This window comes from Rana temporaria, chromosome 10 (assembly GCF_905171775.1).
Source record: "Rana temporaria chromosome 10, aRanTem1.1, whole genome shotgun sequence".
Lineage (NCBI taxonomy): Eukaryota > Metazoa > Chordata > Amphibia > Anura > Ranidae > Rana > Rana temporaria.
The window spans coordinates 10,262,966-10,279,188 of NC_053498.1; the positions used below are offsets into that span (position 1 = coordinate 10,262,966).

General features: G+C 46.7%; 1 protein-coding gene across 1 annotated transcript in view; it reads left to right on the forward strand.

Annotated features, from left to right (window-relative positions):
* Window positions 1-264: 264 nt before the first annotated feature.
* The window catches only part of LOC120916295 (beta-1,4-galactosyltransferase 3-like), a 123,797-nt gene continuing 107,838 nt past the window's right edge, over window positions 265-16,223 (forward strand). Inside the window, exon 1 of the mRNA XM_040327186.1 lies at window positions 265-403. The gene's annotated coding sequence lies outside the window, so the exon portion shown is untranslated. The remainder of the gene's footprint in view (window positions 404-16,223) is intronic.

Here is a 16,223-nt window from a genome sequence, read left to right on the forward strand (position 1 = left end):
ATTATAACTGATGAGTAACACTTTATTTTCTTCTACACATGAACAGTGAGAACCCCGACAGGCCCCTCAGTGGTCTGGGGGTCAGGCCTCCAAAGTCTGTCAGGCGCCTCCATGGCAACCGCGGGACGCCTCTCCAGGGCGCGGAGGGGGGCGACTAAGGAGCGCGCGTCACAGCCCGTCACGTGACCCAGAGACGGCGGACGGGGCGCGCTTCACGTGACTGAAACCCCCAATCCCCTCCCTCCTCCCACAACCCCCCCCCCCCCTGTCCGGCCCGGACACCGGTGACCCTGCGCAGCACGTGAGAGGGGCGGCCAGCTGTACCCCCTCCCCCAGCCTTCCCTGGTGAGGGGAGCCCGGGACCCCGGAGGAGGGCGGGCCGTATAACGGGACAGAGAGTGAGGTGAGTGCAACGGGGGGCGGGGCTGTGAGCCTGGACCGTATACTGCGCTGTCCTCCATACTGTGTGTATATATAGTATATACTTCCAGAGCCTGTATACTGTGTGTGTATATACCTCCAGAGCCTGTATACTGTGTGTGTATACCTCCAGAGCCTATATAGTATATACCTGAGGAGTCTGTATACTGTGTGTATAGTACATACATATATACCCCCCTCCAGAGCCTGTATACTGTGTGGGGTGGGTCTATATTCCATATTACATGGTATGGGTGTATAGTGTGACCTCCCAGAGCCTGCTTAATGTATACATTCTATACCCCCCCCCCCATACGTTGTATATACCCCCCATACATTGTATATACCTTTATACACTCTCTATACCTACCCCCATGTACCCCAATACATTCTATATACCAACCCCCACATTGTATATACTCCAATACATCCAATATACCCCCCATACATTGTATATACCCACCCCAATACATCCCATATACCCCCCATACATTGTATATACATCCTATATACCCCCCCCAAATACATCCTATATACCCCCCCAGACATTGTAAATACATCCTATATACCCCCCATACATTGTATATACCCACCCCAATACATCCTATATACCCCCCCCATACATTGTAAATACCCCAATACATCCTATATACCCCCCCATACATTGTAAATACCCCAATACATCCTATATACCCCCCATACATTGTAAATACCCCAATACACCCCCCCATACATTGTATATAACCTCCACATACATTGTATGTACCCCAATACATTCTAACCCCCCCCCCCCCAAAACAAAGTATATTCCCCATACATTGTATGCACCCCAATACATTCTATACCCCCATACATTGTATATACCCCAATATACCCTCCACATACATTGTATGTACCCCAATACATTATGTATACCCCCATACATTGTATATCCCCCCATACATTGTATGTACCCCAATACATTCTATACAAACTCCCCATAAATTGTGTGTACCCAATACATTCTATACCCCCATACATTGTAAATACCCCAATACATCCTATATACCCCCCATACATTGTATATACCCCAATATTCCCTCTACATACATTGCATATACCCCTCATACATTATATATACCCACCCCAATACATCCTGTATACCCCACATACATTGTATACCCCCAATGCATTGTATATACTCCAATACATCCGCTATACCCCCCATACATTGTAAATACATCCTATATACCCCCCATACATTGTAAATACCCCAATACATCCTATATACCCCCCATACATTGTATATACCCCAATATTCCCTCCACATACATTGTATGTACCCCAATACATTCTATTCCCCCACATACATTGTATGTACCCCAATACATTCTATTCCCCCACATACATTGCATCTACCCCAATACATCCTGTATACCCCCATACATTGTATGTACCCCAATACATTCTATACACACTCCCCATAAATTGTATGTACCCCAATACGTTCTATACCCCCCCCATACATTGCATATAGCCCTCATACATTTTATATACCCACCCCAATACATCCTGTATACCCCAATACATTCTTTACCCCCATAAATTGTATATACCCCAATACCCCACCCCCCATAAATTGTATATACCCCAATACCCCACCCCCCATAAATTGTATATACCCCAATACCCCACCCCCCATACATTGTATATACCCCAATACCCCACACCCCCCGTACATTGTGTATATACCCCAGTAAATCCTATACCCCCCCCCCCCCATTAATTTTATACTTTAATAACATTCTATCCCCTGATAACATCTATTACTCTGATCCTCTGTATACATTTATATTATAGCGGTCAGATCCTGGCAATGTATTGTGTGTTCTCCCCCAGATATTCTACATCCAGGAAGGATCTGTGGCTTATATCGTTTATTATTATATCCCAGTTTATATTAATCAGGTTTACAATGTATCCTCCAGATTTGTCTCCCCAATCCATTGTATCCTTTTCTGTTCTGTGATCCCCCATCCCTCCCCGATCCTCCATCCCCCCCCCCCCCCGTGCTTTAGTCGGATCCCGTGCATTATACTCGCTGTTTGCGCAGTAGTATTTTTCTGGGAGTGTCCGGTATGTATACACAGGTGTGGAGGATACAATAAAGAATGTTTATTGATGGAGTGTGGCTCAATATGTATTCTTTATGTTGCCCTCTATAACCCCCCATATATTACATACCAAACACTCCCAGAAAAATAACCCGAGATGTGATAAATCATCAGGGACACTCCCACTGCAAATATTCTGAGGAATACAAGATCTGATCGGGGGGGGGGGGGGGAGGTCATTCTGTGACCTTTTGTTGGATTGTATTATCACTTCTCAGGTGCGTCCTTCTTAGATCATTTGCGTCTTATCAGGAAATTTTCGATCGGAATGTCATTTCTCGGAGGTGATGGATGAATATTCAAAGGCTGCGCCTGACCCCCTGGCAAGGGGTGTGATGTCATTGGCGCGGGGTAATGGGAGAGATTACACACTGTGTGGTAATCGCACACAAAGGTATCGCACTCCGGGTTGAAATGTCATATTTGCTCAGAAAAGATTCATGTCCCGGATGTTTGGATTGTTTGTAACAAGTAGAGAAGAGAAATGGACTTCTCATGAGCTTTGCCAGTTTTCGGCGTGAAATCTCACCTGGTGTAAAGGATCGTTCACACGGATGTATGACGAGTAGCGCTGGATCCTGCATTAAACGTTGTCCATGCACTGTACACAGGGCTGCTGGTAAGGCAGTACAGCCAGCCCTCTTGTACTGGGCCCGGGCCCCATCAGTTACTGTACACAGGGCTGCTGGTAAGGCAGTACAGCCAGCCCTCTTGTACTGGGCCCGGGCCCCATCAGTTACTGTACACAGGGCAGCTGGTAAGGCATAAGTACAGCCAGCCCTCTTGTACTGGGCCCGGGCCCCATCAGTTACTGTACACAGGGCTGCTGGTAAGGCAGTACAGCCAGCCCTCCTGTACTGGGACCGGGCCCCATCAGTTACTGTACACAGGGCAGCTGGTAAGGCAGTACAGCCAGCCCTCCTGTACTGGGCCCCATCAGTTACTGTACACAGGGCTGCTGGTAAGGCATAAGTACAGCCAGCCCTTCTGTACTGGGCCCGGGGCCCCATCAGTTACTGTACACAGGGCTGCTGGTAAGGCAGTACAGCCAGCCCTCCTGTACTGGGCCCGGGCCCCATCAGTTACTGTACACAGGGCTGCTGGTAAGGCAGTACAGCTAGCCCTCCTGTACTGGGCCCGGGCCCCATTAGTTACTGTACACAGGGCAGCTGGTAAGGCATAAGTACAGCCAGCCCTACTGTACTGGGCCCAGGCCCCATCAGTTCAAAGGGGGGGGGGGGGGTCCGCTGCTGTTAGTCAGCCAATGAGGAGAGAAAGGGGGCAGGGCTCTATGTCTGAATGGACACAGGGAGCTGTGACTCGGCTCAGGTGCCCCCATAGCAAGCTGCTTGGTGTGGGGGCACTCAACAGGAGGGAGGGGGCCAGGAGCACCGAAGAGGGACCCGAGAAGAGGAGGATCGGGGCTGCTCTGTACAAAACCACTACACAGAGCAGGCAAGTATTAAAAAAAAAAATGAAAATAAAAAAATTAGACTTTGCAATCACTTAGATTGTGAGCTCCTTGACGGTAGAGACTGTGGGCTGGATTCACGTAGATCGGCGCATTTTTCCGGCGGCGTAGCGTACCGTATTTACGCTACGCCGCCGTAAGTCAGAGAGGCAAGTGCTGTATTCACAAAGCACTTGCCTCCTAAGTTGCGGCGTAGCGTAAATGGGGCCGTTGTAAGCGCGCCTAATTCAAATGAGGATGAGGGGGGCGTGTTTTAATGTAAATGGGTGGTGACCCTACATGCGCCGTCCGTGTACAAATCCCCGTGTGCATTGCTCCAAAGTACGGACGTATTGGTTTTGACGTGAGCGTAAATTACGTCCTGCCCCATTCACGGACGACTTACGCAAATGACGTTACATTCTCAAATTTAGACGCGGGAACGACGGCCATACTTAACATTGGCTACGCCACCTAGGGGGCAGCTTTATCTTTACGCGGCGTATCTCTTGCGGAAACGGCGTATCTTTACTGCGACAGGCAAGCGTACGTTCGTGAATCGGCGTATCTAGTCATTTACATATTATACGCCGAAATCAACGGAAGCGCCACCTAGCGGCCAGTGGAAAAATTCCCCCCTTAAGATACGACGGCGCAGGCTGTCGTATCTTAGCTAGGTTTAAGTGTATCTCGGTTTGAGCATACACTTAAACTTACGACGGCTTAGATTGCGAGTTACGTCGGCGTATCTACTTATACGCCGGCGTAACTCTTTGCGAATCCAGCCCTGTGACAGTATATATGTAAAGTGCTGCGTAAATTGATGGCTCTATATAATGTAAGTACCTGAAATAAATAATCACTTTAAGGAAACCTGTCAAGTTTTTTTATTTAATTTTTTTATTAATTAAATATTCCTCTGTTTAACCCATAATTTACTTTATTCAGTCTTAACCCCCCTATTCTTCTCCATGTAATTATTATTTTTCAGCTGTGTTTGTTTTATATTTTTTTTATATTTTTTTCACTCATTTTATAAACTATTAATAAAACTTTTTTTTGTTTGCTTTGTTTGTTAATATTTTGACACCTTTAAAATATATATATATATATATTTATGTGTATTAAAATGGAAAAACACGCAAAATATAAAAAAGTTTATTTAATTTGTAAAAAACTTTTCAATGCTGTGTACAATTGCTGACCGCTGAAGTGTAAACAAAACAGTCGCGGACGGTGTCGGTAATTGGTATCGGCGAGTACTAAAAAAAATAATGTCTCGTAAATAAAAAAAAAAAAAATAGTATCAGTGCATCCTCAGCTCTGTGCTTTTTTTTTTGCACTATAAACAAAAAAAAGACTGACAATTTTGTTTGGGAGCCACGTCGCACCACCGCGCAATTGTCAGTTAAAGCGACGCAGTGCCGAATCGCAAAAACTGTTCGGGTCCTTTACCTGCATAAAGGTCCGGGTCTTAAGTGGTTAAGCACCATGCTGTCCCTTTTATCTTCAAGCCCACATGATGTCCGATTCTGCCGGCGTGATCGCACCTTTTTTATTTCTCCCTCGTTCTGTGAAATTTCGGCTTCTTTTCCTCCGTCGCACAGATGCTGTGTGGGCGGGGAAGATTCTTACTTAACTTTTTCCAAACGCTCGACCACCCATCCAATTTTTTTTATTTTTATTTTTGTTTTCTCTTTTGACAGCCTAATGATATCTCTGGGAGATAGGTACAGCCTGTCCTGTGTCCCCCCCCCTCCCCCCCCCGAGGGTTAAATATGTGGGAGCTGGACTGGGAGGACTGGTCTCCTGCCACGCACAGACGCTCCAGCCTGCAGCTTTGCTCATGCATATATATATATATTTTTTTTTAGCTGGCCTTCAGTCAGTCCAGCTTTTTGCACTCCCGTCCAAATTGGTTGCAGGCTGAATTTTATAGGGGCCTCGTAATGGGGACGTTGTACCTCGGCAGAATCTAGTAACTCAGCAAAAAAAAAGGGAGCGCGGATTATACAGATTTGTTCTTTTATGGGGTAACTTTGCTGCAGTGTGCCAGCCACAGAGGCTAGAGCCGGGCCTATGATTTTTCACCGGTACTCATTAACCTTCGACACTACGGAGGAGATTTACTAAGACTGGAGAAGACAGAATACGGCGCAGCTCTGCATAATAACCAGCAAGAAAAACGCTGGCGTGTTTTTTATTATTTAACTACTTTTCCTCCCTTAACCACTTCACCCCCCTGGACCATTTGGCTGGTTAACCACTTAAGACCCGGACCTTTTAGGCAGCTAAAGGACCCGGACAGTTTTTGCGATTCGGCACTGCGTCGCTTTCACTGACAATTGCGCGGTCGTCCCACCCAAACAAAATTTACGTCCTTTTTTCCCCACAAATAGAGATTTCTTTTGGTGGCATTTGATCACCTTTGCGTTTTTTTTATATTTTGCGCTATAAACAAAAAAACTATTTTGAAAAAAAAAGTAATATTTTTTTACTTTTTGCTATCCCCAAAATATATATATATATATAACAAGTTTCTTTCTCAGTTTAGGCCGATACGTATTCTTCTACAGTATATTGATTGGTTTGCGCAAAAGTTATAGGGCCAGATTCTCGTAGGAGCGCGTTACCTTGTGCGGGCATAACGTATCTGATTTACGTTACGCCTCCGCAACTTAGACGGGCAAGTGCAGTATTCTCAAAGCACTTGCTCCGTAAGTTGCGGCGGCGTAGCGTAAATCGGCCGGCGTAAGCCCGCCTAATTCAAATTGTGAAGAGGTGGGCGTGTGTTATGTAAATTATCCATGACCCAACGTGATTGACGTTTTTCACTTACGGCGCATCCGCCGTCCGTGGAATATCCCAGTGAGCTTTGCGTCAAAGTACGCCGCAAGGACGTATTGGTTTCGACGTGTACGTAAATGACGTCCAGCCCCATTCACGGACGACTTGCGCAAACGACGTAAAAAATTAAAAAATCGAAGCGGGAACGACATCCATACTTAACATTGCGTGCGCCTCATAGAAGCAAGAGCAACGTTACGCCGAAAAAGCCTTACGCAAACAACGTAAAAAACTACCGCCGGTCGCGCGTACGTTTGTGAATCAGCGTAACTAGGTAATTTGCATACTCTACGGCCGAAAACTACGGAAGCGCCACCTAGCAACCAGCGTTAATATGCACCCTAAGATACGACGGCGTAAGAGACTTACGCCAGTCGGATCTTAGGCTAATGTCGGCGTATCTTGCTTTCTGAATACAGAAAGAAGGTACGCCGGCGCAGCTTTGAATTTACGCTGCGTATCTATGGATACGCCGGCGTAAATCATTGCTGAATCTAGCCCATAGCATTTTTTTTTTTTTTACTAGTAATGGCGGCGATCAGCAATTTTTATCGTGACTGCGACATTATGGCGGACACATCGAACACTTTTGACACTATTTTGGGCCATTGTCATTTATACAGCCATCAGTGCTATAAAAAATGCACTGATTAATGTGTAAATTACACTGGCAGGGAAGGGCTTAACCACTAGGGGGTGATCAAGGGGTTAAGTGTGACCTGGGGAGTGATTCTGTTTCAATGGTTTTTATTAGTCTTTCAAGTAAAAAGTATAAGTGCCATCAAAGAGAGCAGCGAACAATCCTCGCGTGCTCTGCACGTATTAAAGTGGAGTTTCCATCCCAACATTTTTTTTCATTATTGTGCGCTCACTAGACCTAAAAAAAAAAAAAAATTTTTTTTTACTCATCTGGAAATGCCTGTTGCTATGCGGTCCCACAAAATCTGCCTTTGGAATCACCTAGGATCCTGACATCATCTCCCTCTAATGCTCCTGGGAAATGTGTGTCATCATTTCCCAGGATGCAGTGCGCTGTCCAATTATCACTCCCCATCCAAGACTTCCAGGAAGTAAGTGCTTGTAGGCTTCACAATGCCCACAAGCAAAATGACAACGGTGTATTCATAGTTTTATAAACTATCTTTTTTGAATATCTATGCGGATCAGCGGCGGATTGTAAAATAGTAAGTGACCGGATCTATATTATAAAAACGCAGGATGAAAGGACATACGTTTAAAAAAATGCAAATTGTGGTTGGAACTCCGCTTTAAGTCGTAAAGAGAGAGAGAGAAACAAAAAGGGGAAAACCAAGCAAAGAAAAAATAAAATAAACAGACAGAACATAATAAAAGTAAAAAAAAATAGTGAAATGATACTGGTTAACAAAAGAGCAGGCATCCAAGCATGGAAGCAATGCAACAAATGAATGCTATGCTAAATATAAAACAAATATGGACCCAACTCGTGGGATGGGTCATGAATTGCAGCCCCTCCCATTAATATATCTAATGCTGGAGACCAATCAGTGACCAATATCGAGATATTGAAGTTCCTCAGAATCTAACAATGTTCAAAACTAAAGACTTTCCAGTAGGCAACACATTTTACAGATCGTAGGATAACTAGGTCATTGCGTAGGATTCCGGTTCGAGCAATCTCACAGCGAGAGAATCTGGGCAGCTTGAAATCATAACAAGTAAAATACTTTCGACCTGGGGAGTGATTCTAACTGTGGGGGTGGGGGGGCTACCTAGAACATGACAGGGAGCAGTAGATCTCTGTCATGTTGCTAGGCAGAACAGGGAAATGGCTTTTTTACATAGGCATCCCTCCTGTTCTGCCTCTCTATGAGACGATCGTGGGAACCTGGCGGACATCGAGCCTGCGGGCACGCTCACAGAACACTCTGCGGGTGGATTCTTCCGATGTATATCGCGTTAGCCAGTCGGCAAGTGGTTAAAAAGCCTGCAGCACAATCGCGTGAGTTGTACGCAGTTGCGGCGTTGGCCCATTTGCTTGAACGGGTCTCATTGTGCAGAGGTGGCACAGGGTAATTTTTTTATTTTTTTTGCAGTGGCATGTGTGCAACCCCGTCCAGCTGTCTTTGCATCCTTGAAAGGAAATATGGACAGCCGCACACCAATAAACCTTAAAAAGGTGGCCTTTAACCCTTTCACGCCGACGGAACGCATATATGCGTCCTCGGCTTTCGGGGGTTATACCGGGATGATGCCTGCAGCCGCAGGCATCATCCCGGTACCGTTGTTTACAGCCGGCGATCGGCTATCCAGACATAACAACCGATGCGGCTAAAAGCCGCTCGGTTGTTATGCCGGAGGAGCGGGAGGGGACACCCCCCCCCCCCCCCTCCCGCCGCCTCTCGCCGCTCTAACCGGGCCTCTAGTCCCACCGGGAGACCCGATACCCGATCCGGCGCCTCCGTAGTCCAGGCGCGCTCTGAAACAAAGCCGTAAGCGGCTTTGATTCAGTGTCCGCATTGAAAACACGGAAGCGACGTCATGACGTCACATCCGGGTTTCTCGGCTGCCAATGGCGCCGGATTTAAAAAAGTACACAGTATTCAGAATCGCCTAGACTGAGGATAAAAAAAAAACGTAAAAAAAAAATTGAGCTATTTATTATAGCAACAAGAATAAAATATAATAAAACTGCAGCTCTACCACCTCTTTTTACCGCCCTCCGACCACAAGTATAAACTAGCGCTATGGTTGGTGAAAGCGCTGCGCAGGCTGATGACTTCATCCACATGGCGCTGCTCCTTTATTGTCCAATCAGCAGGGCCGATACGGCTTCTCGAGCCGCAGCTACTTGCATAGGACTGAGCTCAGCTGCTTCCCGTTCAGAAAGAGTGTAAGGCTGGCGAGAGGCCCGGAATAAATCTTTATCAGCGTGTTGCGTCTCCAGGCACCGTCTTTACACCGTGGGAGCGTGCTGGGAGGTAACAGGAACTTGTTATGAAGTGCGTTTGGCTCGCTCTCCATTCCCTCCAGCTAGAATTGTCTGTGAGCTGTTGCCTGTCATACCTCACTCAGCTCTGATTGATTTCCTATCGAGCTGTGGTTGGCCGGTACATTCTCGGGGAAGACGGCCAGGATTCACGTGTAACTGATGAACTCCTAAACACACTTCAACTTGATGGAGATAAGAATGTACCATCGATCGCTGGTGTCAGCAGTGTGATCCTTTTATGTAATGATCGACAACCAATGAAGAATCTTCCTGTTGATGATCCACGCAAGTTATTAAAGCGGAACTGAAATCTCTATTTACCGTATATACTCGAGTATAAGCCGAGTTTTTCAGCACCTCGGCTTATACTCGAGTCACCTTTTTTGCGCCTGATCTCCCGGACTTTGGGGGCCCGGTACCGGCCGGCCGTAGGACCCCAAACTTGGCACACATATAGCCTCACTCTTCCTCTACAAGTGTGCACAGCTTGTTGTCTGGGGGACCTACGGCCGGGGAGCACCCCTTCCATAGACTCCCATGTTAAACGGTCATTTCTCCGGTGACTTTAGGGACCCGGTACCGGCCGGCCTTAGGTCCCCATGACCCCTTCTATATACTCCTATGTTAAACCCAGGTTCACACTGGGCTGCGGGAGTGAAGCCGTCAGAGTTCAGCTGAACTCGCACAATTTCACTCCCGCTGGCAGTCCCGATTTCGGACGCGATTTAAAGTGGAGGTTCCCCCTAAAAAGAATTTCTAAAGATACATTCAGAAGACTGATTACACTGCGGGTATGCTGGGTTTTTTTTTTTTTTTCGTACATACCTCGTTATCGCCGTTTCATCCCTCGGCTTCCGGGTATGAATTTTGCTGGACCTAGTTGATTGACGTTCCTCCGACCGGCGCATACTGTGCGTCACGACTTTCCGACAGAAGCCGAACGTCATTGCGCAGGCGCCATATAGAGTCGGCTCTATATGGCGCCCGCGCAGCGACGTTCGGCTTCTTTCGGAAAGTCGTGACGTCAAGTATGCGTCGGTTGGAGGAACGTCAATCAACTAGGAACGCCCAGACCCACAAGAATCATACCCGGAAGCCGAGGGATGAAACAGCGATATCGAGGTATGTACGGGAAAAAAAAAACAGCATACCCGCAGTGTAATCAGTCTTCTGAATGTATTGTTAGGAATTTTTTTAGGGGGAACTTCCACTTTAAGAGACATCTTTGCAGGTTTCTGCACAGATGTCAATGTAAATCACGGCCCGGAATCGCAAAAAGTAGTACAGGAACTACTTTTTGAAATCGGTGCAGCGCCGCAGATGCAGCGTCGCACCGATTAGGACGGTGCCATTGCCGGCAAATGACGCAGATTTGAGAGGCGATTTGACATGTGAAATTGCATCTCAAATCGTACCAAATCGTACCCAGTGTGAACCTGGGCTTGAAGTAAGTCTTGTCATGGGCACAGTGGGGCATGCACATGGGCACAGTGGGGCATGCACATGGACACAGTGAGGCATGCAGAGGGACACCCTAGGCTTATACTCGAGTCAATACTTTTTCCCATTTTTTTTGTGGTAAAATTGGGTGCCTCGGCTTATATTCGGGTCGGGTTATTCTCGACTATATACGGTAATTCAATTTTTTTTATATTCAAAGCAATGCCCCATCCATCCATGTCTCCTTGCTTTATTTTGATGAGAAATCACTTACCCCCCCCCCCCCCAAAAAAAATAACAACCCTCCTCAGCATTTTCAGCTGTGGCCAACTTGAGAAAGGGCAGATGATGTAGCAATTACTCCCTGGAAACCCTCTGCCCTTAGCTCAAGTATGCAGGTGTTCCGCCAGATTAGGCGACCCGTCAGAATGTGACGTTTCATCGCCGCCATCTTGCTACACCCCACATTCCTCCACAGTAAGGATACACAGAGAAGGGGGCAAGCGGATATCTTGTTGCACCCACCGGAGTTTTGCATTTTACACTTATTTTTAAGGCCTTATGCACGCAGGATGTTTAAAATAACGTTTTAAAAACGCCAGTAGCTTTGCAGTGAGTTTTTCAACGTTGTTGCAATAGCGTTTTTCAGCGGTTCTCCACGTGGGGATCTCACATCCAATTCGCATTAGTATGAACCTGACCTAAAGGAAAACAGATCTGTGTTTCTGCTTAGCAGAGACACACAATCTCGATTTTTCCCTCTAGCAGAACAGCGCGCTGCCTTGTTTACATAGGCAGACCACCGTTCTGCCTCTTCTCAGAACGATCAGCAGACCTGACAGTCAGCCGCTCTCTGCTCACGGAGCTGTGAGAACCGAGTGATTGCGGTGTTTGATCGCTCGGCTGTGTTGGAGGCGCCCGGGGGGACAAGGACTTGCTTTGTGAGTTTCTCTCGCTTAAGGCAATCCATTGTTAATTGGCTGCCCTAAATGCAAGGTATGGAAACTTGTGCTCCCTGTCACATTTGCAAGGTGTGAATGGTGCCTCAGGCTTGGTTTACACCTACAGGTGCGACTGAGAGTGGGCGCATTTCTGCACTTTGTGCGAAAAATACGGAAAAAAGTCCCTGACTCGAAAAACGTGGGGTGTCGAAGTGCATGCTGCTGCAGCACCTTATGGTTTGGCGCATGCAAAAATGTGCATGGCTGTATATGTGCAGAGGTGCTCCATGGAGAGCCAAAGTCTCCTGCTATTGCGAATTGGATGCAGAGAAGCTGAATCCAATTTGCAATGGTGTGAACCCAGCCTTAAAAGGGGTTGTAAAGGTACAATTACATTTTTTTCCTAAATAGCTTCCTTTACCTTAGTGCAGTCCTCCTTCACTTACCTCATCCTTCCATTTTGCTTTTAAATGTCCTTATTTCTTCTGAGAAATCCTCACTTCCTGTTCTTCTGTCTGTAACTCCACACAGTAATGCGAGGCTTTCTCCCTGGTGTGGAGTGTCGTGCTCGCCCCCCCTCCCTTGGACAACAGGGGAGTCAGGACGCCCACTAACACACAGCTCTTTTCTCTATCTGCAACGTAGAGAGCGTGCTGACTCTCCAGTAGTCCAAGGGAGGGGGCGAGCACGACACTCCACACCAGGGAGAAAGCCTTGCATTACTGTGTGGAGTTACAGACAGAAGAACAGGAAGTGAGGATTTCTCAGAAGAAATAAAAACATTTAAAAGCAAAATGGAAGGATGAGGTAAGTGAAGGAGGACGGCACTAAGGTAAAGGAAGCTATTTAGGGAAAAAAAATTGTACCTTTACAACCCCCTTTTAAGGCTGGATTCACACCATTGCAAATTGGATTCTCTGCATCCAATTCGCAATAGCAGGAGACTTTGGGCTAGATTCAGGTAGCCCGCCGTAAGTTTGTGCGGGCGTAGCGTATGTTATTTACGCTACGCCGCCGCAACTTAGATGGGCAAGTGCAGTATTCACAAAGCACTTGCTCCGTAAGTTGCAGCGGCGTAGTGTAAATCAGCCGGCGTAAGCGCGCCGAATTCAAATTGTCAAGAGGTGGGCGTGTTTTATGTAAATAAAACATGAACCCACATAAATGACGTTTCTCACGAACGGCGCATGCGCCGGCCGCGAACGTATCCCAGTGCGCATGCTCCTAATCACGTTGCAAATAGTCATTGCTTTCGACGTGAACGTAATTTACGCAAAGCCCTATTCGCGAACGACTTACGCAAACAACGTAAAATTTTCTAAATTCGACACGGGAACAACGTCCATACTTAACATTGGCTATGCCTCATATAGCAGGAGTAACGTTACGCCGGAAAAAGCCTTACGCAAACGACGTAAAAAAATCCGCCGGGCGCACGTACGTTTCTGAATCGGCGTATCCAGCTCATTTGCATATTCTATGCTTAAATCGACGGAAGCTCCACCTAGCGGCCAGCGTAAATATGCACCCTAAGATACGACGGTGTAAGAGACTTACGCCAGTTGGATCTTAGCCTAATTTCGGCGTATACAGAAAGAAGATGCGCCGGCGCAGCTTTGAATTTACGCGGCGTATCTATAGATACGCCGGCGTAAATTCTTGCTGAATCTAGCCCTTTGGCTCTCCAAGGAGCCGGTTCACATATCTCCACTGTGCGTCTTTTGGTCCATTTTTAGGCCTGAATTCAGCCCAAAATTCGGAGCTGAAACGGTAAACCAGGACGCACGGATCCCTGTGGCTCATATGTGAACCCAGCCTAAATGACACCGCCGCACGTTTGCTAAAGGGCAGAGTGTTTTGGGAAAGGCCGTGATCTTGCGCATGTTCCCGATGTGCAACGATCTGAACCTCCCCTCAGTGTTCTTACCACAGTCCACACCACAGCATGCACATTCACTGAAGTATCAATTTTGGAGGAATTTCGGTGCACTGATTTTTTTTGGGGGATTGGGGGGGGGCGACAGGAGGTCTCGGAAGGAAGTGGTCACAAACAAGGAGAGAAGCGAAAACTCCATGCAGGTTGTGTCCGTGGTAGACATAAAACCCCAGGACCTCCTGAGCTTCAATACAAGAGTGCTTTCTGCCTAAAAGAAAAATGAGATGGAGAATAGCTGACCAGCTAAGTAGATGGATCCTCTTCTTTTACAGTCTCCGAGGTCAGTCATTAAAAGAGACATTGCTGACTTAAATCACATCGGACCTGCCTTGACTTCTTCTTATGGCTTTTTAGTTTTTATTATCTTCTGTGTTGGAAAAGTTTAATGGCCTCATTTAACATCCTCTTAACGCTCCCAGTCCTCTGCTAAAGCGCAGGCGGTGATGTAATGCATTTTAGCTTTTAGTTCTACGTCTGGAGGGCAAGAGAGGTAAATATGATCCTGAATACTTCAAGCTCTGGGCTAAACAAGGATTGTATGAAGACGAGATGCTTGCGTGTTCTTACACGAATCGTGGTCTTCTTTGTCTTATTTTGGACCAATTACTGAACTGTGCGTTTTACAGGTTTAACAATGTCGCTATTGTGTGACGACTCCGCTATAAGCGGAACATCACCCAGAAGGTGTTGAGTGAGTGAGAAACTTATATAGCGCAACACATGCGAACTGAATCGCCTCTGGGCGATTAGTATCCGTTCCCTACTGTCCATTTGCCTTCAGAAAAGATGGGTTTTGAGTTTTCTTCTGAAGGCCAGGTGATTCTCCTCCAATCGGATGGCGGTTGGTAGAGCGTTCCATAGTCTAGGTCCTTGGACTGCAAATCTTCGTTCTCCTTTGGGTATCTGGAGTAGATTTTGGTCGGTGGATCGGAGAACGCGATTGGGGTTGTGACTTTTTATTTTTCCGCATAGATATTGGGGGGCGTTGCCTTGAATACACTTATGCGTTAGACAGAGTGCCTTAAAAGTGATTCTGTCTTTTACTGGCAACCAATGAAAGGATCTCAGTGAAGGCGAGATTGATTCCCATGTTTTTTCCCAGTCACGAGTCGAGTGGCCGTACTTGCAGACGAGCGATTTTGTATTTTTGGAGTCCGAGATAGGATGCATTAAGGTGAAAAAACACGAACCTTACAACCCCTTTAACCGGTTTAACAAAGTCCCTGATGTCCCTTTTAACACGGTCTTTACGCCATGACGGAGGGCAAGAAGAGTCGGTTGATCACATGACCCCTGTGATTGGTTCTGGCAGTGGTCACATGATCAAGAGCCAACCCCACTGGTTACCAATCCCTAAGCAGAGAATGAGAGCTGTCTTTGACGGTTCGGTCACTTTGCTGGGAGCACGCAGTCAGTTGTGTTTTTACCAGTGGACAGGTGTGGCGCTCACGCTCTCCACCTTGTCCACTCAGAAAATGCTTTGCATTTTCTCAATAAATGCAAGCAAAGCATTCTCTGAATGGCCCTTGTGCCAACCTCTTATGTTTGGTAAGCAATAGGGCAGCTGCTCGGCACAGGACCCAGAAGCTTATGGAGATCACTGGAGTTGGTAAGTGGGCAAGTGTCCCTCTTTGGAATAAACACATGTAGCAATCCAGTAGCATTCGTACAAGTTTACTGATAATAATCCATAATACATACAGAGAATTACAGAGATAACCAGCGCCGGGGTCCACGGCTCAATGGGGTGTGGCACCGATACAAATATATCTGAAGTCTTTTTAATAAATTTCATAGCATCATTGTATCTGCATGGCATAGTCCCAAATCACTAGTCCTCCCCTCCTAATTACTTCAGCATGGCATTTGGTCATCCTGACGTCCTAGTTTTTTTTGAGCAAATGTTTTTGGTCAAAACTCGTGAGTACAAGAACATGCTAATCTGCCAGAGACTTTTGTCGTTTCTCGGAATATGTCCAGCCAATTCGTAGAGATCACTTGGCAACCCACTACAACCCCCCTTGACACAGAGAAGTACCCGGTGTCTACTACAGAGATCTCCAGC